We start from the raw sequence: 22,284 nt of genomic DNA on the forward strand, positions 1-22,284 counted from the left end.
GTTCGATGAGACCCTACGGATTTTTTTCTTTGTCGTAGTGGTCTATATTCTATTATGATTTTAATATTTTTGACACTTTTTAATATATTGCTTTAAAATATATTAATTGTGCGAGAAATGTTTCGGTAAACATTATCTCACAAAATTTACGTTTTACGGATTGCTTCATGTGCATACATTTTAGCATTAAAATTATCCTTTTACTCTAGATTATACCTTTCTTCATTACAGTTGCATCTCTATTTTTCTTCACCGAATCTAACAAGTTAGGCATGGCCGAAACGGAAAGTGGGGTAAGTATTTTTGACGGAATCTCTCTTTGGTGATTTGGTAGATTTTTATCTACCAAAAATGAAGTAATTATCGAATCAATAGGAAATTTTTGCCGATTATAGGTGAAGAACGAACTTTATATCGGTGTAAATTTTTCATAGTCGATATTTATGCGTATATTTTTGCCTACAAAACACCCTTCTTTATTTACGGTTACAAATATGCATAAAATAATCAGCCGAAACCGAACAGAATATATTTTATTGTGGGAAGAGTGAGGATTGTAGATTAAAAAAACTGTAAACGTATCAGATTTTAAAGTTGAAAATCCGAATTTTGAATGTGTTTAATTTTTCATCTTTGGTGTTTTGAAGTGTGAAATTCGTGGAATAAATGATAATTAATTATTCTCTTTTATGTTGTCAAAGAAAAAGTATATATTTTTATTATTTTTACGCAAAACATTACTTTAAAATCTTTGAAAAATAAATTAATAATTTTCTTTTACTGGGCCCGATATAGCTAATATACAATTAAATAGGAAAAGATTTTAAGAATAGATACCAAAAAAGAAAATAATCGATAAATAACTGCGCATTTTGCTAAAAAATACGATAATTTCTTTCAGCAATTTATTGTTACGTGATATTTCCTCACCTACGGTAGACCATAAGGTCTACACACAGTTATTCGTATTTACAAATAGTTGTTATCTCTCCCTCTCCCTTTTTGCTGTGACTTACGCTTGACTTTATTTAAAGAGTGGGAGACTTTTGTATCTACCACACTCTCTCCTCCAAAAACATTTTGTCCTGGTGGCAAGACAGGGCAAAACGACCAAGCATGACACTAGAGTTGTCTCTAATACATTCGGCGCCTAGATTTCCAAAATGGTCATCCATCTAATACTAGCCAGCCCCATCGTTGCTTACATTTATGGATTATGTAGGCAACACACACACACACACAAATATATATATATATCGCTTATGAAAAAAGAATTAAACCCATCAAAACCAACTTTAAAAATAGATGGAAATTTACAGGACTAAATGAACTTATTTAATCCTATCAAGGCTACCGTAGTTTCCTCTAAACTATCATTATTTTTTTTATTTGGCCACGAAAAATCCATATACTGAGATAAAAGATGGTATTATTTGAAATGATTATATATATATATATATATATATATATATAGTAGCGATTTAGAAGGCTATCACAATGCGAGGAATGAGATATAGTCGGTGTTGATGAGAGAAGACGAAATCAAGTGGCGATTTACAAATCAATAAGTACATATATATATATATGTCTATATATACATATATTTTTTCAATTTTATTAAATACAAATGTATTACTTGTTATGTCTGTGAAAATATCCATAATATATTTCGGGAAAAAATTCAAAACATGCTATTTGTATTGATCTGTCACGTTCACAATTTGAAAAGGGGAATTATTTTTGAATCGATCTATCACGTCCACCATTTGAAAAGGAGAATTTTTCCCGAAATATTTTATGGATATTGTCAAATACATAACAAGTAAGACATTTGTATTTAATACAATTGAATAATGTGTGTATATATAGGCATATATATATATATATATATGTACTTATTGATTTGTAAATCGCCACTTGATTTCGTCTTCTCTTCTCAACACCGACTATACCTCATTCCTCGCATTGTGATAGCCTTGTAAATCTCTACTACATATCTATCCCACACAATGCTTCAAGCAAACTACATATCAATTTTATATATATATATATATATATATATATATATATATATATATATATATATATATATATCGCTTATGGAAAAAGAATTAAACCCATCAAAACCAACGTTAAAAATAGATGGAAATTTACAGGACTAAATGAACTTATTTAGTCCTATCAAGGCTACCGTAGTTTCCTCTAAACTACCATTATTTTTTTTTATTTGGCCACGCAAAATCTATACACTTAGATAAAAGATGGTATTATTTGAAATTCAGGTACTTATGCTATAATACTACTATTATACTACTTTTGCATATTCTGATAACAAATCATACAAAATCTTATTTAGACAAAAAAATAATAATTGGTTCAAAAACTTTCAAAAATGGCGGTGAATAGTGTCTTATTTGAAAATTTAAAATTCTATTAAAAATAGAAAAAGTTTTATATTATTCTGCTTTTCATATGATAAAATTTAGGTTTTTATCTTTCTGGAAAAAGTTGCTCAAGAATAATGGATTTTAATAGATTTTATTCGTTTAAAAAAAAAACAATTTTGTTTTTCTTCGTTTTTTTTTTTTTTTTTTGGCCGTGCCTAAACTACATCATGGAATATACTTTTATTAATTTAGTCTTCTTTTAGGTTTTTTTTAATTATTCAAACTATGTGCTACATAGCAAAATTTATAACTGCCTATGAACATTATTTTGTTAAAAAACATTTCCTTTCATGAGATAAGCAATTTACTGAAAATCCATGGATGAAAGAAAAATCTTTACATTTTTGTATTCCTTGTTGAATAATAAATTTGTCGTGGAAGTTGTTTGATAAATATTGATACTAATATTTACATGAATTTGAATTTTTACATGTATACAACCTGTAATCTGAAAGTTTTTAAAATTTCAGTTAATTTATTTATATACTAAAAGATATATCCGGCGTTGCCCGGTATTAAATGTAGCGTTCAATTCTTTCATTTAAAAAATAAAATAAAGAAAACGGACAGAAACTGAGACATGTGCATGCGAGTATTATGTGTTTTTTTTTTAACAGTTCACTTCTTGTAAGTAAAAAACAAATACTTGAGCTAGGATCGAAGCCAAAACGTAAAAGCAGTGAGTCAAGTGCAATAATCATTAGACCAGCTTGACACGATCTACAAAAAGTATTTTCTAAAACTATTTATTCTAAACATAAAGAAACTACCGGGCGCGCATGCGCAGCTGACAAATATACAAATCTGACGACTCCCACGTACCAATTTTTCAATTTTGCCCAATTACCAGCTCTTTTTGCCAGATGAAAACGGATAAATATTTGTCCACATCTCTGAATACCGTAAATTTCAAGTCTGTAGATCAAAAATTCATTAAGTGTATAGGTTGACATTACTTGTGTTTATATTTCAAGAAAAAATACAAAGCGTATTTGTTTCGTATTTCACAGTGTACAACGGCCGATTTGGTAGGATGTCGGGGTAATAAATTTTGCATCCAAGTTATGTATCGTTGGACCGATAAAATATTTCCATATTGAAGAGTTTTACAAGCTTTTCTCGCCAGAAAAGACCAGTTCGTTTTTGTTTGTTTTTGTTTTTGTTTTTTTTTTTACACAGTGATCACCACTTATCAAGGCCCGGAAGCCACTCAGGGATAAGGGTTATTGCAAGTACATTACGTTAGTGTGGAGATTTGATGAAGTGTTTACTTAAGGGGGCGGTTCATTAGGAATTTGTTAACATTGGACTTGAAGACATCCAAGTTGTAGTCCGGAGGGAAGCAGGCAGACGGAACAGAGTTCCACAGGGTGCATTTCTAAGAAAGAAGCTTTGTTCATGGAATCCGCGTTTTGATTTAGGCACAGATATAGAGTGGGGGAAATTTTTCACAGTGGATTCAGCTAGACGGGTGTTTTTCGTGAAAGATGGCGAGGGGGGCCAGGGATTGGAGTTCAGACGAGCACCTGCCATGAAAATAACGATAAAACAAGGATAGGCTCGCAACGTCTCTTCTGTGGGAGAGGGGTTGCAGGGAAGAGAAAAGGGCATCATTGTTCCTTTCATTTTATCTTAATGATTATAAAACTCTGTTGACCGTCCGGCCGTCTTTGCTTGAATTTTGTGTTATTTACTATAATAAGTATTAAATACATACGGGCACTAATGTTTCATCCTTTCGAGAATCATCGGTGCAGGGTGACATGGTTACTGCCGGTTGGGAGATTCGAACCCGGCAATGAAGTCATCTCTGACTCCACTAGCAAGGAACAAATCGTCTCGGCCAACCATAACTGCGAGAAATATTGTTGAAATTTAAACATTTATTTTTAAATGTCTTAATGTCTGACAGAGTGAGTTAATGATCATAACATTATGATCTGCGCATGTGAGCTTAAGTGATTGACTTTATTTCAGTGTACAGTGCTCAACGATAAGAACCGATGTTCTTAAAGGGGCTGGCATAATTATTTACTATAATAATTATCAAATACCTACAAGCATTGGTGCTTCATCTTTTTTGGAATCATCAATGCAGGGTGACACGATATATATATATATATATATATATATATATATATATATATATATATATATATATATATTGTGGCTCTCCTATCTCCTATGATATCCATATTGTGGATTTAAGCCTATTTTACAACCAGGCAATAAAATAAATATAACAAGCTTGATGCTTTTTGTTTCTGAAAGAAAATAAAAACATCACCATTTTTTATCTACGGGCAAAAACGTTGGAGTTACCTTTAGGGGGATTTGAAATTGATTCAAACACAGATAATAATGCCTCATTTTCATTGCCAAGCTATTGCATACAATATTTTCTCGCTTGAATACCAGGAACACACCTTGGAATATGATATAAAATAGAAGATACTTTGGTAAAGAACATCTGATCTTATATTTCATCTAGCAACAGCTGACAATTCATTTCATGTGGTCTAACGACAGGTAACTCTGTGTTTTTTTACGGTCTAGTAACTGCTTACCATATATTTTATATGGTTTAGCAACAGCTGACCATACATCCTCTGTTGTCTAGAAACAGCTGATAGTAGACTGCTAGAAGACTAGCAGGCCGCCCGACATTGCCTGGTTGTAAAATACACATAAATATTATGTTAATACAGAAACAGAGACATGTGCACGCGAGTATTATATTTTTTCTTTACCGTTCACTTCTTGTAAGTAAAAAAAGCTAAGATCAAAGCTAAAATCTAAAAACAGTGATCCGAGTACCATAACCATTAGGCCAACTTGACACGCTGTAACAAATGTTTTCAAACCTACTTATTCTTAACATAAGAAATCTGCTTTATAAACCCTCCAAGCATGCACATTCGTGAGTCAGTTAACAAACAGATAAAAATCCGATAACTCCTACGTACGAATTTTTTAATTTTGACCTCTTAGCAGCCGTTTTTCTGGATAATAATGTATTCAAAAGTGTTTCATGTGTCTGAATACCCTATATACAAAATTTCAGATCTGTAGATTAATCATTCGTTTAGTATAAACGTTGAGAATTATGGCATTTATATGAGTATATATTAATTATTATTTTAGGAATAAATTTTTGTGGCATTTATATGAGTATATATTAATTACTATTTTAGAATTTGATTTTTGTGGCATTTTTATGGACATATATTAATTACAATTCTAGAAATAGATTTTGTGGCATTTATATGAGTATATATTAATTACCATTTTAGGAAAAGATTTTTGTGGCATTTTTGTGAGTGTATATTAATTACGACTATAGAAATACATTTTTGTGGCATTTTTATGAGTATATATTTCTATTTTAGGAATAGATTTTTGTTGCATTTTTATGAGTATATATTAATTACCATTTAGGAATAAATTTTTGTGGCATTTTTTATGAGTATTTATTAATTGCAATTTTATAAATATATTTTGGGGGTATTTACATTAATTATTATATTAGGAATAGATTTTTGTGGCATTTGTATGAGTATATATTAATAACCATTTTAGAAATAGATTTTTGTGATATATCAATTAATTTATAATTATAAATATGTATAAATTTATATTTAGCTCCATTTTAGGAAGAAATTTTTGCGGCATTTTTATTAGTAGATATTAATTAACATTTTAGGAATAGGTTTTTGTGGCATTTTTATCACTAGATTTTTGTTACTTTAATCTAATTAGAAGTTTCGTTATTTTTATGACTAGTTTGTTCTCATGTATCGTACCTAAGTTTTTGTTACTTGTTTGTTACTTTTTTGCTTGTCCATTTGAATTCGTGTGTATACGACTGTGTAGACATGAACTCAGGGATATTTGCGCCTATAAATGTCAAAACCGGTTTCTCATTTTAGACGTAGAGCACTAATCTTTACTCTTAATTTAAAGGACCTCTTAAGATGACGATATTGACTCTATCCCAATTTAGAATAGAAAATATTGTACACTTGTTATTCCAGGTCTTAATAGGCCCCTTGAATATTAAACAGTTTGCTACGCCTCAACAGAACTGGAGCGGAACGAAAAGTAAAGGGTTCTTTTATTGAGTGAGATAATAGCTTCCTTACATCTGAATTACTTTCTGAAGAGGTTGGGATAATTGCTAGCTTTTTAAACGTTCACAGTATTAATTATTAAGACTGCAAGTGTGACTGTGACGTTAACAAATGTCAGCTTCCCTCTAATGATGTTTTACGGCATATCAGCCCTTTTTTAATTATTTGATACCGAATTCAACAATTTTGAAAAAAAATATGTTTATGCTTCAAGCTCTTTATACGTTCAAATATTTATTCATGGAGTTTAGTTTGGTTATTTTGATTTACAGCATATCAACCCTTGACAGTGACGAAGTGTTTAACGACACGGGCTGAAAGTCTGCGTGTGTCAGATTCGAATCCAGTTCTTTCCACAAAACACTTTCATCAAATCCACATCTAACCTTGTGTCTCACCATCTAGAAAGGAGGTAAATATATATAAAAATGTTTTCGTTTTGTTTTGTTTTTTTGTTTTTTACGACATATCAAGTAATTTTGGAAAAAATTTTGAATGCTTTATATGTTCAAATCTTTATTCATGGAGTTTGGTTTAATTGTTTTTATGAGTATATATTAATTACCATTATAGGAATAGATTTTTTATGCATTTTTACGAATATATATAAATCACCATTTTAGGAATACATTTTTGTGGCCTTTTTATGAGTATATATTAATTACCATTTTAGGAATAGATTTTTTATGCATGTTTACGAATATATATAAATCACCATTTTAGGAATAAATTTTTGTGGCTTTTTTATGAGTATATATTAATTACCATTTTAGGAATAGATTTTTTATGCATTTTTACGAATATATATAAATCACCATTTTAGGAATAAATTTTTGTGGCCTTTTATGAGTATATATTAATTACCATTTTAGGAATAGATTTTTTATGCATTTTTACGAATATATATAAATCACCATTTTAGGAATACATTTTGTGGCCTTTTTATGAGTATATATTAATTACTATTTTAGAAATTGATTTTTGTGACATTTTCATCAGTAGATTTTTCTTAAATCCAGTCATTTTGGGGAGAAAAAGCAGTTTTATGTTCAAATATTTATTCATGTAGTTTGTTTTTTGTTGTTTTGTAGAGGAAAATTGTTATTTTCAGTTTTGATTTTGCAAAACATGATTGAGTTTTGCAAAGGAAAAGATAAACAAGAATAACATCAAGATTTAGTACATTTTAGATCAGGAATTCTGTATTTTCAAACAGTTTGCTTTCTCTCGTGAACTTAATTCTATAATCAACCAAATTTTCTTCGTTTATTCTTTATGAAAACATTTGAAAAAAATATAATAAACGATTTTTAGAATACATTTCTTTTTAAAATTAAATATTCAGCGGGAAATATTTTGGTTCTCGTTCCTAAACGTTTTCTTGTAGTTTGTGTTGAGGAGATAACATTTTCTTATTTATATGACCCAAATCCCATTTCAAGCTTAGTTGTAAATGTCACTGTGTCGTTATCAATTATTGCTTTTTGTGTTGTGTGTATCTAGATGCTACATACTTTGTCTTCAAATATTCAGAAGAGGGGAGTGGCCATACTTCTAATTTTAACGACTCTGACATAGATCCTAATAGATTTGGCAATATTCCTAGTATTCTTCTCAGTTTCAATTAAAATTGCTTTTATCTGAATTTAGTATTATCTTCTCTCAGAAATCTTCACAGATGTGGGTCGGGATCTACCAGCGAAAATTCGCCATTCAACTATATCCCATGAATTGAAAACCTAGGGGGGCTTTCCACGTGATTATCGATCCGTGTATCGCTGATGGCGCTTATATTCTCTGATTCGTCATTGAAAGTGTTAGTGACAAGTTAGAAGTAAGAAGTAGAACAGGAATCCAGAGTCAAAATTATGCTTTTTATATTCTTTCCTTTCTTTGTTTATTCATTTGTTTCATATAAAAATCAACCAGGGAATGAAGAAAAAAGAAAGAAATGAATAATAGAAATCACGATAGATGAGGAGAAATGAGAGTCACTCAGAGTTCTTGATTATAAGATGCAATGCCGTGGACTAATTCGCGCTACTTATAAAGTCATTCAAAATTCAAATTATGATTTCAGAAGAAAAGAACAGTCTATCAAGTTCTTCGAACAATTGATAAACATATACTAATTAGACTAAGAAGAAAGATAATTTCTTCACCCTTTTCCCTGGTTGTACATCCAAATGAATATCTTCGATTCTGTAAGTCATAACCGCATGATGCCCTTTAAATACGGTGAAAACATGCTCGAATAATATGGCCTTATGCCCTCTTTGAATATGTCGAATTCATGGCGCTCAAATAACGTGGCCTTGTGGAATCCTTGAGTCTATCAAATTTACGACTTTCGAATAATATGGCTTTATGCCTTCCTTGAATATGTCGAATTCATGATGCTCGAATAATAAGTCGAATCCACTCTCCTCAATAGATATTCTTATGTTTAATTCTACCCTCGTGAAGATACAATTTTTTTTTACATTTTCACCCCAAACAAGGCACATTGCCAGTTTTTGTAGGCGGTTACTAGCAGGGACATAAGCTACAGTGATACTATGCAGGGAGTTGGGCAGCAAGATGTCTGTACACATTACACTTGAACTTCTGCATGTCAGTACAGTTGGGAAAGCATGGACCTGGAAGGGAGTTCCAAAGTCTAGCAGTTCTGGGGAAGAAACTACTGGAGTAGAAGGCTCTCTTACATCTAGGGATCTCTACTCTGTAAGAGTGGGATTTACCTGCTTGTCGGGCTTGTCGATGGTGTTTACGTCGAGGGAACACAAGTGCTTGCAGTTCGTCAGAGCATTCACCATTAAAATACTCGTAGAACAGGCAGGGGGATGAAACATTTCATCGAGGCAACAGAGGCTGAAGCTTGGATGACAGTTCAGGACCTATCAGGTTGGCGACTCTCTTTTGAATCCTGTCAAGAAGTGAGACACAAGTAGCAGATGCACCAGCCCAAATGTGACAACAATACTCCATACATGGGCAAATGGTAGCCTTATAGAGGTACAGGATACTTTCAGGCATTAGTAGTTTTCTAGCACGGTAGAGAGAGCCTACCTTCTTCGCAGTCGTCGTGGCAATGCTCTCAATGTAACTGTTCCAACTCATGTTCCCGGTGAACGCTAGGTCGAGGAGTTTAAAAGAAGTACTTTCAGGTAATGAGTCTTTGGCAATTGCTATTGATGGCAGAGAAGATTTCTTGTAATTATTGAAGAAAACAAGTTTAGTCTTGGCAGGATTGAATTTGACTATCCATTTTTGTCCCCATTCCACTACAGATTGGAGGTCTTCCTCTAGTATTTCTGCCATTTCCTTAGATATGCGTTCATTTGTTTTCCTGTGGTGCCTGTTATAGAGCGTGGTGTCATTAGCATATATACCCATCTCACAGACAATTCTGTCAGGGAGGTTATTTATGAATATCAGGAATAATAGAGGTCCGAGGATAGATCCCTGAGGCACTCCCGCATTTATATCATATTGTTTAGATGTACGACCGTCGAGATTTTTCTCTTACATAAGAAGGATTTAATTTTGTAAAGTATTCGTCCAGTGATACAGTAGGAACTGATTTTTCTGAGAAGACCTTCATGCCATACCCTGTCAAAAGCCTTAGATATATCCCTCCCCTGCTTTGTCCAGTGAATGGTATATACGTTCAGAGATTACAGTTAGGATATCTGCTGTGGAAAGGGTTGCCTAAATCCATATTTTTGGTCGGTCAGAAGTTTAGCATCTGTAAGGTGATGGACTAGAGCTTGGTTTATTATGAACTCAAATATTTTGGCGAAAGCGAGAGGAGGCTAATGGGACGATAATTTAATGGGTCAGTTCTTTCGCCAGAATTCTTGAAAACTGGTACTACAGAAGCAGTTTTCCAGCAATCAGGAAAGCAATATTCATTAAGGCATTTGTTTTAAAGTTTGGAGAGAACTGGAGCTACCCCGGCAATGTACATACGTTCCGCTCATATCTTTCAGAGATTGACGATTTCCGATTTCGAATCGGCGTTTTAATCTCTTATGACGGAATGATTCGTTTCACGTCTCATTGGGCCAATAAGAACAGCTGGTTGTTTTCCTTTCTCCTCTATTTCAAGAGTGCTTTTATAGAAAATACTTCTTAGTTTTATTTCTGTTCTCGCTTGTTTCGCACTCGACCGAGAGCTGACGCAATCCTTTCCTGTTGAATGTTGATTCCAGATTGAATTTTAATTTCTTTTCAATTTTTCGCACGTGTCATCCGTCTTCGCGTACATGCCTACGCATCCAAAGCGAAACGTTTAATTTAAAATACTGTAAACTTGCGTGCCCCGAGGCTAGACATTGACGATTGTCGGATCATTTGATGGCGCCCAGGGCAGGAACGTCACAATGGTTCTAAAGACTGGGTTCCAGGTGGAGATTTGTACCTTCTGATATACAGCAGGTGCTCGGTTTTCGAATTTAATTCGTTCTGTAAATCTGTTCTAAAATCGAATTGTTCGATACCTGAATTATATTGTTTCCATTGAAAATAATATAAAAGATTATCTTGTTAATTCTAATATACAGACTACTTTTAGATATTTAATAGATTAATATAGAAAATTATTAAGCAGAAGTTATATTTAAAAAATAACACACTATTTTGTGTAATAAATTGCGAACAGACGGGCTTACCTGACAAACGCTCGAGGTGTGCACTCTGCAAAGCGGGCACGTCCAAAGAAAAATGGCAAGATGGCGGCGGCCGGTTAATATTGCCAAGTAATCACGCAAAATCTCGTGTTCTCTCGCACACACGAGAGTTCAGCTTAGCATAAAAACGGGTCACTGTGAGCAAGAAGGGAGAAGGAAAAACGTAGTCAAGACAAAGACGACGCTTCTGACGACTGAGAAGAAAAAAGAAGAAAAAGAGCAAGAAGTAGAAGAGGAAGAAGAGAACGATACATGAGAAGACGAGGTGTGTGCGGTTTTGAGTAAATCGAAACAGACAGAAAAAAAACTCTGATTACATATTTATTTAAATAATAGTTTCTGTTGACGTCTAATGTTTGTGTGCTGTCTGATCATTCATACATTTAAAACGTTAACAGGCATTTCAAAATATAGTTTCTAAAAAAAGTTAAAAATGAAAAGAAAAACAGATTAATTATAAAAATAACTAAGATCTGGATTGAAACGCCTAGAAATAGGATCCCTGCACTGATCTGTTATTGTTTCATCTGGCAGCATAAATACCGAAACAAAAAAGGTCAGCCAGGCCTTTGTTTAAGGGAAGTTCAGTCATTAGCTAATGAAAACATTAACCCGTATGACTAAAATAAAAACGAAACTGATGGGTAAGTGAGATAGACGAAATATGACGTGAAAATTTAAAAACAAACATAAACAAAATATCTGTACTTAGCCTGACGATTCTCCATGTGAATGAAAAACGGACGCCTCTGCGTAGCTTAATTGCAATAAATATATTTTAATTCTTTAATAGTAAGCTTTACTTACGTATTAAACACTGTTGAAATAAATACGGAAAACTTATACACAAAATATTTTATAACCTTATAATGTATGTGTGTAGTGATATATATATATAGAGATAGATATGTATATATATATATATATATATATATATATATATATATTATAAATAAATATATCCTGCTCTTTTTTAATAATCACTCTTAATAACCGCGTTAAATTAATTATCACTGAATACCTATAAGCTGGTATCTATCTATATATCTTTCTCTCTCTCTCTCTCTATATATATATATATATATATATATATATATAGAGAGAGAGAGAGAGAGAGAGAGACAGAGAGACAGAGAGAGAGAGAAAGAGACAGAGAGAGACATATATATAGAGACAGACAGAGAAAAGTATGGGAACGTGGATAGATATTAACAGATGAGCATACGCCAGTTTCTGTGCAAGTACACACTACCAAACATGGTTGGTAAGCAAATATTTGTAGGCCTAAAGGGGGGAGGCTATGTCATTGAAATTCTCGTATGTATTTCTTTAGCTTTGTTATTTTATAATGTCTTTAGAAATCCAGTTAACAAGGCACTTGGGGTGATGGTTGTGCATTTACATAACGGACCCCCAACCAAGAACTGGAATGCAACTGATTCGTATCGGCAACTCAATATTACAGAATCATTGCTTGAATTTAAATTAAAAACAAAAAATAGTTTCGTCTTATTTAAAACTATTTAACTATTATTGGTTGCGTATTCGTATTTTACGGCATATCAACCATGTTTTATATACGATCGATTTGTAGAATAATATTTAAGAGATTTTTTTATGTTACATACAACATCTAGATTTCTGAAATGGTTACCCACTTAGTACTGGCCATAATCAGTGTTGCTTAACTACTGTGATCTTACGGGAACTGATAAGTCAACGTGATTATGGCTGTAAAAAGAAGTTGGTTTGGGCACATGTTACAGGACGAGACAGTTTTATACACTTTAATAGATTGTTTTTTTGTACTCACATTCATCCCAAACAAGGCATATCGCAACTTGAATGTAAGGGGCTACTATTTGGGACCATACCTAGGAAAGATTAACAAGATGTTAGTTTACATTACATTTAAACTTCTGCATATCATTACAATCAAGGAAGCAGGTAGCAGGAAAGGAATTCTAAAGTCTAGCTGTTCGAAGTTAAAAAAAACTATTCAAATAGAAAGCTTTCTGACATTTAGGGACCTCAACAGTGAAGAGGTGTGATTTTGTTGCTAAGCGGGTTTTTCGGGGAGTGTGTCCACCTCCTGTATTGGCAAGGGGGGGGGGGTAGGCAACAAGATAGCTGCAAGAAATTAAAAATTGCAGTGGTGAAAACTAAGTAATAATTGAACTTAATTGAAAAATGTCTTATTCACCCTCTCCCAAAAAAGACATTGCCATTGAGAGTTACATGAATTACGGACCATGCCTACAGAGACATTCTAAGTAGGAAGTTGAGTAGCGAAATATCTATTAATATTATATTTAACTTTTTTGCGTGTTAGTACAGTAAGAAAAACAGAGAAACAGGAAGGGAATTCAAAAGTCTAGCAGTTTGAGTAAAAAAAAGAACACTTTTCAGCATCTATTGAATGGGGTGAAAATATTGGTGCTTGTCCGGTTAGTTACATCAAGGGGCGGCTAGTTCCACAGGTTCGTCGGAGCACATTCCATTAAAGTACATGTAAAACAAGCACAGTGATGCAACATTGGCATCAATAGTCAAACTCACACTTGAAGATTTAAAACGATCTATAGTTTGGAATTAGAAGAGTTGGCTTTATTTACTTGTCTTTTCAACAAGGCAGAAAAAAAAGCCGGTTTTCTTATACAGGAAAAGCCCAGTTCACAAAAAAACGGCGCACTTTCGATTGGGTAAAAACTTTTGTTTTAAATTGCACCGGTCTAAAAAGAACTCTGATGGTAGAACAGAAAGCAATCATTTTGTACGCCAGAAACAAAAATGCGTCACTGAATTCCTCCACGCAAAAACAAAACAAAAAAATTGAACTGATCAACATTCACATTGAGGAAGTCGATGCAGTTAATGTCAGCACAATAAGGAGATGGTTTCCTCGATTTCAGAGTGGCGGCAGAGATGTGAGTGACAAGGAGTGGTCCGAACTTTTACGACCGTGAAATAAAAACGGTCAGGAAAAGTGCATTGAGAATGATGGTGACTATGTAGAAAAATAAATTCTAGAGCGCATAAGGTCGCTCATTTTAATAGTATGAATCTCGTCTTCATAGCTCTTCAACATTAAGTAAAAAAATAGGAGGACTTACTTTTGCAACGGCCATCGTATACGGGTGAGACATCATTTAACACTTGAAAATAACTGTTTATGGCTTGCGAGGACTATTTATAGCAAGTGTTTTGTGATATTATATTTGAAGAGGTCGAGATTGTAACAGTGTGTTCACAGAAATTACACAAAGACACATGAACGAACGAAGGAAAGTTCTTTCTAATGATGGTAGAAGACAAGTGGTTTTAATTTTTGTAAACGGTTCATGTTATAAAAAGTGTTAATTTTCTGAAGTGTCCTTTAGAGATTCTTAAAATGACATTTGTCCCAGTTATTAAAACCGGCTTAATGTTGTTAAATATAATTGATTTAATGTAATTATGGCTAGAGTTTTAAACATTTTCATTGAAGTGTTCTATACGACCCGAGGGCTTTCCTTTATAAGAAGCAGCTAAATATAAAGCGCTGCCGACATTCTGCATACTGCTACGGAGAAAACATTTCTGAAAAATAAAGTGAATACAACTAAAATGCAATGGTTTTGAAATGTAGCAGCTTTGTTTGGTTTGTCGCCATGTTGTGTCATATCTCTACGTGCGATAAATGAATACGAACGACAAACGCCATTTTGGAACATTAATTTATTTACGGCAATTCAGTCACATATCGGATGTTGCATTATGAATTGATGGAACTTTCCGCCATTATTATCTTTTTGGTGTTGACGCGGTGAATGCAGTCCCAGTTTCCATTTTCTCATTAATTTTATCATAAAGTTGTCAATTTAGTCTGATATTTTAAAGATTGTGTTGTATGTTTGTTTTTTTGTTTTTTTCATCACCTTCTTCTTCTTCTTCCTCTTCTTCTTTTTATTATTATTATTATTATTATTATTATTATTATTATTATTATTATTATTATTATTATTTACTGTGAGTTTTCATATAGGACATCATCAAAGATTTCTTCTCGAGAACAATCTGTTGGTTTGGTTGGTTGTTTTTGGTTTACGGCATATCAACCCATTTCAGGTTATTTAATGCCGAATCCAAAGATTTTGAAGAAATTTTTTTAATAGAATATATTTGTTGTATTCAAGTTAGTTTCTATTTAACCCATAGTTGGGACCCTAACAGGTACTACCACTCCGGGTCAGAGTGGACCTGGGAGCAATATAGATTAAATGGTGGCTCCACACTCCCCAAAGCCCGCAAACTGGGGCCTCACCACTGGATATAGTTTAAGGTTATATCCAAGACCAGAACAATCTGTGATGTTCCCCGGAATCCGAATGACAACAAATCTCCTCAGATTTCCAGTACTTTTCCCCTCTTTCGATAACTTTTTCAAATTAATTCGCGTTATTGAAATAACCATTTATCATTGATCTCCCATTGGCAACAACCATTAGCCTTTACTGGAATTCGGGTGGCACTAAGCCTTCACAAGGTTCCAGTACTCTTTGCAGTCATCCAGTTGTGGTTTGATTGGTGTTTTTTCTCCTCAGTCTTTCCATCCTCCTTGATCCTTCACGACTATTTGGTGTGGTGCCAGTCGCTGCCGATTATTCGTACTCATTATTATTATTCGTACTCAGGAAGAATTCTCATTGATAATTTTAATAGATTGTCCATTGACGATAGTTTTGCCTGGAGTCTGAATGACAACAAGTCTCTCCAAAGTTCCAGTACTCTTTGAACTCATCCAGCAGAGATGATGCAGACAAATGTTTTCTCTTCTCAGTCCTTCCATCCTCCTTGACTTTTCACGACTTTTTTGTGTGTTATCAACAGAGGTCGAAGTCTTTCCTTTTTATTGGAAGGTACCGTTTATGACGCATGTGTTTCGAACCTACGTTAGCATCAATGTAGGAAACGATAATTACTGCCAGTCGAATGATTTGAACCTTGTCATAAAATCATACTTTACTTCAGGCCACCAAGAATTAGCAAAATGATTACGGCATTATTATTATTATTATTATTATTATTATTATTATTATTATTATTATTATTATTATTATTATTTTATATATAATGAAAGAGGCGTAATTACTCCCCTAATCCCGTAGGTTTCAAACAACAGATGCCACATGCAAGTTTCTTATGTCTAGCCTATTAGCCACTATCTTACGTAACTTTATAAATACTTTTCTAACACATCCAGGTTTTTAAATAAAACTTAGATTACATCCGAGATCGCATTAGATTACAGAGGAAGTAGTCCCGATTTTTACCCCGATCACTAAAGTCCAACCACCGCCACCAGTAAACACCGCAGATTGTTATACACAGGGTACGGATACTGTGGTTTTATCCTCTGTAACTGATTCATAAACTCATAGCACAGCCGTTAAATTCTCGTTCTTCGGTTCGAAAAATAATAAATTCTCCCTGAAAACCTCCCGGCTATTCTCATTGGCTTACACCAGAACGAACCCTTATTCCAGAATGCAATCCTGTACAGTAAAACGAATGACCAAGATACTATCCAACATGACGTCTGCAGATATACGCTTATTTAACCGCTGGGAATTAATTGCTTCTCTCTCTCTCTCTCTCTCTCTCTCTCTCTCTCTCTCTCTCTCTCTCTCTCTATCTATCTATCTATCTATCTATCTATCTATCTCTCTCTCCCTAAATGTGTTTTCCAGAAACAAAGAGAGAGAGAGAGAGAGAGAGAGAGATTTATGTGTTTTGTTTACATTCAGCCTCAGTATCGAACCAACCGAAACAGATGGATAAAGTTATAATCGTGCTTGTATTTTGTACATTCTCAGACATTCTATTATCCATGCTTGAGGGATTCTGCCATACACTTTATTGTAGTCGATCCATGCCATGGCCAAGTTTTTTTCTACTTTTTACTTCCTTCATAATCCTTTTGTCCATGTATAACAGGTAATGTGTTCCTTTTTTTCCTTTTTGACACTATTTTTATTCCTCAGGAAGTAGTCCGCGATTATGACGGGATTGATAAACTTGTTCCCTCGGCTGTGCTGTTAGTATTTTCTACATTATTATTATTATTATTATTATTATTATTATTATTATTATTATTATTATTATTATCTGTCACTTACGGTGTGTGTGTGTGTGTGTGTGTGTGTGTGTGTGTGTGTGTGTGTGTGTGTGTGTGTGATTTCTGACAATTTCAGTTCACTCGGATTCGTTCAATGTTTTTATTCTATAATATTGTCCTATTTCAACAAACCAGTTGTGGTAAGCTTCACCAGGTTTATCATTACTACAAGTGTATATCTTTCGTGTTTTGACGGAGAATATAGTTCACCATTTTTTCTCACTCTCTAGTTAATAAGAAAATATGACTTGAAAACAACAGAATTACGACAATATAATAATTTTTCGCATATAAATTATCATTATCATTTCCGATTACTTAAAGAAAAAAAAACCCTATTGACATCTATTTACGAAGTAAGTGATTCTTTTTTCGAACTCGGAAACGACGGAGTAAGTTTTAAATGGTTGTCTGACTTGCTATTTGCTTCTTTTATTCGTTTTGTCTGAAGTGTAGAAATTGGTGCGTGTTTTGCTAGTAACATTTGCGTGAAGGGATGGCAGTACGTACGTGTGTCACGGTTTCCAGATTCCAGATTATAAATTATTCGATCGGGAGATCCTATTTATTAAAAAGGAGGATAGAGAGTGATAACATACTACGAACATTAAATTAGTATATAAGGATGTTGATTTAATGTTCGTAGTACGTTATCACTTTCTATCATCTTTTTTAATAAATAGGATCTCCCGATCACCGAAGAGGCAATGTAAAAACAATAATAATATGATGTCGCTTTTAGGTCGAACGTGAAGCTAAAATATACCTTCTTTGTTTTCTGGCTACAGGTAGTATTCGGTTTTTTAAAGATGGAATAATGATATAGTGGGGTTCCCGTTTGCGCCGGGCGTCCATACAATGGACATGTCACAGACTCTAATAAGGATATTGAAGATAAACTCTAATAGCCAGATATATTCTGACACTACATTGACCAGATTACTTGAATAAATAACTTTATGGCTTGGCCTTTTGGCCAAGATCAAAGTGTAGTGTCTGTTCCGGCAGATACTGCAAGCTATGACTAGCTATGACTAGCAAAGACAAGATGTGGGGGCGACCCCACATGTCTGACCTTTAACCAGCTACCATTTCCCACCTCTCGGGAGCTGGCCCCCTTTTCCCCTTCCCCCTCCCTTCACTCCTCACATTAAAAATCGGCCTTGTGCCTAATTTGCTCGGTGGGGGAGCAAATAAATACCATCTGTTCTTCAGATGCGGCACTTCCATTTCTCGTTCTCTTTCAGTGGAGGAGAAGTCCTTCACGACTGAGGCAATTTTTATTTTTGTACCTTTTCTCCACGTTAAAAAACGACCCTGGTGTCTAACTCTGTCCCGTGGGGAGGCATTGTAAATAGGTACAATAATATTGTGGGGTCTTCATTCAGGCTGAACATCCACAGAATTCCCAGCAGCAATATTATTACATATGAAGGATGCCACTGTGGAATTTCCACAGGTTCAGCTAGTATATATTTATTTATATACACATAAATACGTATTGGACTTTATAATAGAGTGAACATTGTGTTTTTATTTAACCGTGCTTTTAAATAATAGAATAAAAGAACATTAATAAACAAAAATGATTTATATAGTTTAACCAGACTTCCATTGTAAATTTGGGCATTTATTAGAACAGCTAACAAAAAGGACGTGAAAAATAAATTTACAACAGGTTAATGTTACCAAAGATAAGTTTCTCTTTTACCTACCCGAATATGTTTTTCTGCGTTTTAACTTATTTTAAAATATTTTTTGCTTAAAATATAAATATAAGAGTAAAGCCCGTCGAGTAAGAAGAAAAAATAATGGGGGTCTCGTTAAGCACAGTCAAGCCTCAATAAACGCGCAAAAATCGAAAATTAAACAAAATACTCGTAGATATACATTAAATAAATATCAACAGTCGTGCTAAAATGCAATGTTCTATCAGTATTTTGTTTAATTTTCGATTATTTAGCCATTACTGAGACTCAACTATAATACTAATGAGGTCACCATCTTTTTGGTTCTAACACTACAGGCTTTTATATTTTTAGTAGAAATACTCTAAAAAAAAAAGTTAAAACACAAAATCTTATCCAAAAGATACAGGATGGAATGATAAAATTGTCGCCCTAGAAAAGACGACACGATTCCATTTCCGTTTTATAAAAGTCGGTTTTCTTTTCTTTTTTTCAGACAATCTACTAGTTGGCAAATTCGGTCGGTTTAACGCTTGAAGGCACAGCACAGGGTTATGGCCTTTGCATCTTCGAAATCAGCTTGAAAGTCAACACCAAAGTGTACCTGGATGTACTGAAGAACGCGATGGTCCCCTGGTGCAACCCTGTGTGTGACAGCAGAACTAGGCACCGGCCGACAATCTAAAGAGGCCCAGGCTTGGCTTCAGAAGGAGTGCTACGATTTTAAATCCTTCTCTCACTGAGACATACTTCAAGTTCTGGACTCGTATCGAGACGGTGATTGAGGCTGAATGCGGCTACATTGAATAGATGTCATCTCTACTACATAATCAAGTTACCTGAATGAATTTTCCCGATAAAGTTTTAAAATAAAGCTGTAGTGTTGTTTTTTTAAGGCGACACTTTTATCGCTCCACCCTGTAGGAAATTAATTTATCTTGCCTTTGGTCACATTTATCTATTGTATTTTTATTTTTCCCCCGTTCTTATTTTTGTTGGTTATTGAATTAAATGCTCGTAGTTTTCTTATAAATTCCAATTTCGATTACGATAATTAGGATGTAAGAAAAATGGGTTCGAGACCATAGTTTTAAACATCATCTCCATCACTGACGTTACCAACAGCAAAAGAAAAAGTAATGTTTTTACGTGACCTAATTTTACCTGCGATAAGGATTTTGCTTTCTTTTTTCTTTTCTTTTTTTTTGTCTAACAAATTTCCGCGCCAGTCAAAATGGCTCTCTTTTTTTTTACTTAGTTTTTATTTTTCTACTCGACTTTACTAAAAAAAAACAACAACAAAAAAAAACTCAACGTGTTAGCGAATGCTTCACGTCAAATATCAACATCAGCTGCACATTTTCGTTTTACTATTGTTTAACTTCCCTGTTTATGACGCAAACCCAATCGGATTTGGATAGTGGTCTGAATAAAGAGGCGCGATTAAGACAGATCGTCTACACACAGAAGAAGATGAAGAAGAAGAAGAAGAAGAAGAAGAGGAGGGGTAAACCCTTAAACTTGAAACTGAAAATAAATCACTAGCAGCCGTAAAACGTAATGGTTAGAAGCTTTGACTGTTGTTTGGGCGGTCGGGTTTCGATCCTGGCTTGAGGTAGTTGCATGTTTAGCCGCACTGATGAGCTGTTATACAGCGAAACAGTACTGTATGTGGAAGGCTATATATATATATATATATATATATATTAGACATTAATATGTATATATATATAGTAGTTTGGCAAAAATGTAGTCACATTTAACTGTTATCAGTGTGGTCAGTGTTATAAGGACAAAATTGGTCATCAATTTGAACATATACTAATATATATATATATATATATATATATATATAGAGAGAGAGAGAGAGAGAGAGAGAAATATTACATAGTCGCTACACTTAACATGCTAATGTTTAAGACAAGTGGTCAGTCAAGACCACAAGTCTTCGTCAGGCGACGTAATAAAAGTTTTTATAAAATTATTTATTACGACGCCTGACAAAGACTTGTGGTCCTGACCGACAGACAAATATTACATAGTCGCTACACTGAACATGCATGTGTTTCGGACAGACTTGTGGTCCTGGCCGATTACTTGTCTAACACATTAGCATGGTCAGAGTAGCCACTATGTAATATTTGTCTATGTATATAAAATTATATTTTGTTCTTTTTGATTGAACACGCTTAATAACCTCGTTTTAATTCACGAGTTTCCCTCCTGAATACCGTTTACTTTGATATGAAACAGCGAAACAGTACTGTATGTGGATGACTAATATATATATATATATATATATATATATATATATATATATATATATATATATACTACTCACGTTCACTCCTAACAGGGTATGTCGCCACCACGTAAGGGACTACTATTTGGGACTATGCGTAGGAAAGATTAACAAGATGTTGGTCTATATTTTTACATTGAACATTCGTCATATTGGTACAGTAAATTTATACTTTCGTATATTACTTTTATGTGAGTAAATGAAGTAGTTATATATATATATATATATATATATATATATATATATATATATATATATATCCAAGTTTGAGATATTCAAAAGTAGGAACTAATGAACTCAACGAGGTCGTTAGATTGTGTTCGATAACAAGAGCAAAATATGTTGTTGTTTTTTTATTAAAAGGTAAATAGTATTATTTGGTCGCTACAAACAGTCATCTGTTTCAGTGAATGAGACTTCATCATGCAACCCTAAACTATTTGATGCTAAAGAAAAACGAAAAAGCCTTTTTTTTTAGCATCAGATGGTTCAGGGTCGCCTGAGGAAGTCTCATTGACTGAAACAGTGACTGTTTGTAGCGACCAACTGTTTACCTTTTAATAAAAAATAAATTATATATATATAGATGATATATATAATATATATATAATATATGTATATAATATATATAATATATATATATGTATAATATATATAATATATATATAATATATAATATATATATAATATATATAACATATATATAATATATATAATATATATATAATATATAATATATATATAATATATATAACACATATATATAATATATATATATATATAATATAATATGATGCCTATGTAAAAAAATACATATATATAATATATATATATAATATATATATATATAATATATATATAATATATAA

The 22,284-nt window shown here is 33.2% G+C and overlaps 1 long non-coding RNA gene across 1 annotated transcript; it reads left to right on the forward strand.

Annotated features, from left to right (window-relative positions):
* The first annotated feature begins 226 nt into the window (after positions 1-226).
* On the forward strand, positions 227-19,961 carry LOC145297901 (uncharacterized). The gene is made up of 3 exons (XR_013870347.1): positions 227-293; positions 6,850-6,989; positions 19,610-19,961. It is a non-coding gene; the product is annotated as an uncharacterized LOC145297901 (long non-coding RNA).
* Positions 19,962-22,284: the final 2,323 nt, after the last annotated feature.

Source organism: Euprymna scolopes, chromosome 18 (assembly GCF_053919585.1).
Source record: "Euprymna scolopes isolate OS-2025 chromosome 18, ASM5391958v1, whole genome shotgun sequence".
In the NCBI taxonomy this organism is placed as follows: Eukaryota; Metazoa; Mollusca; class Cephalopoda; order Sepiida; family Sepiolidae; genus Euprymna; species Euprymna scolopes.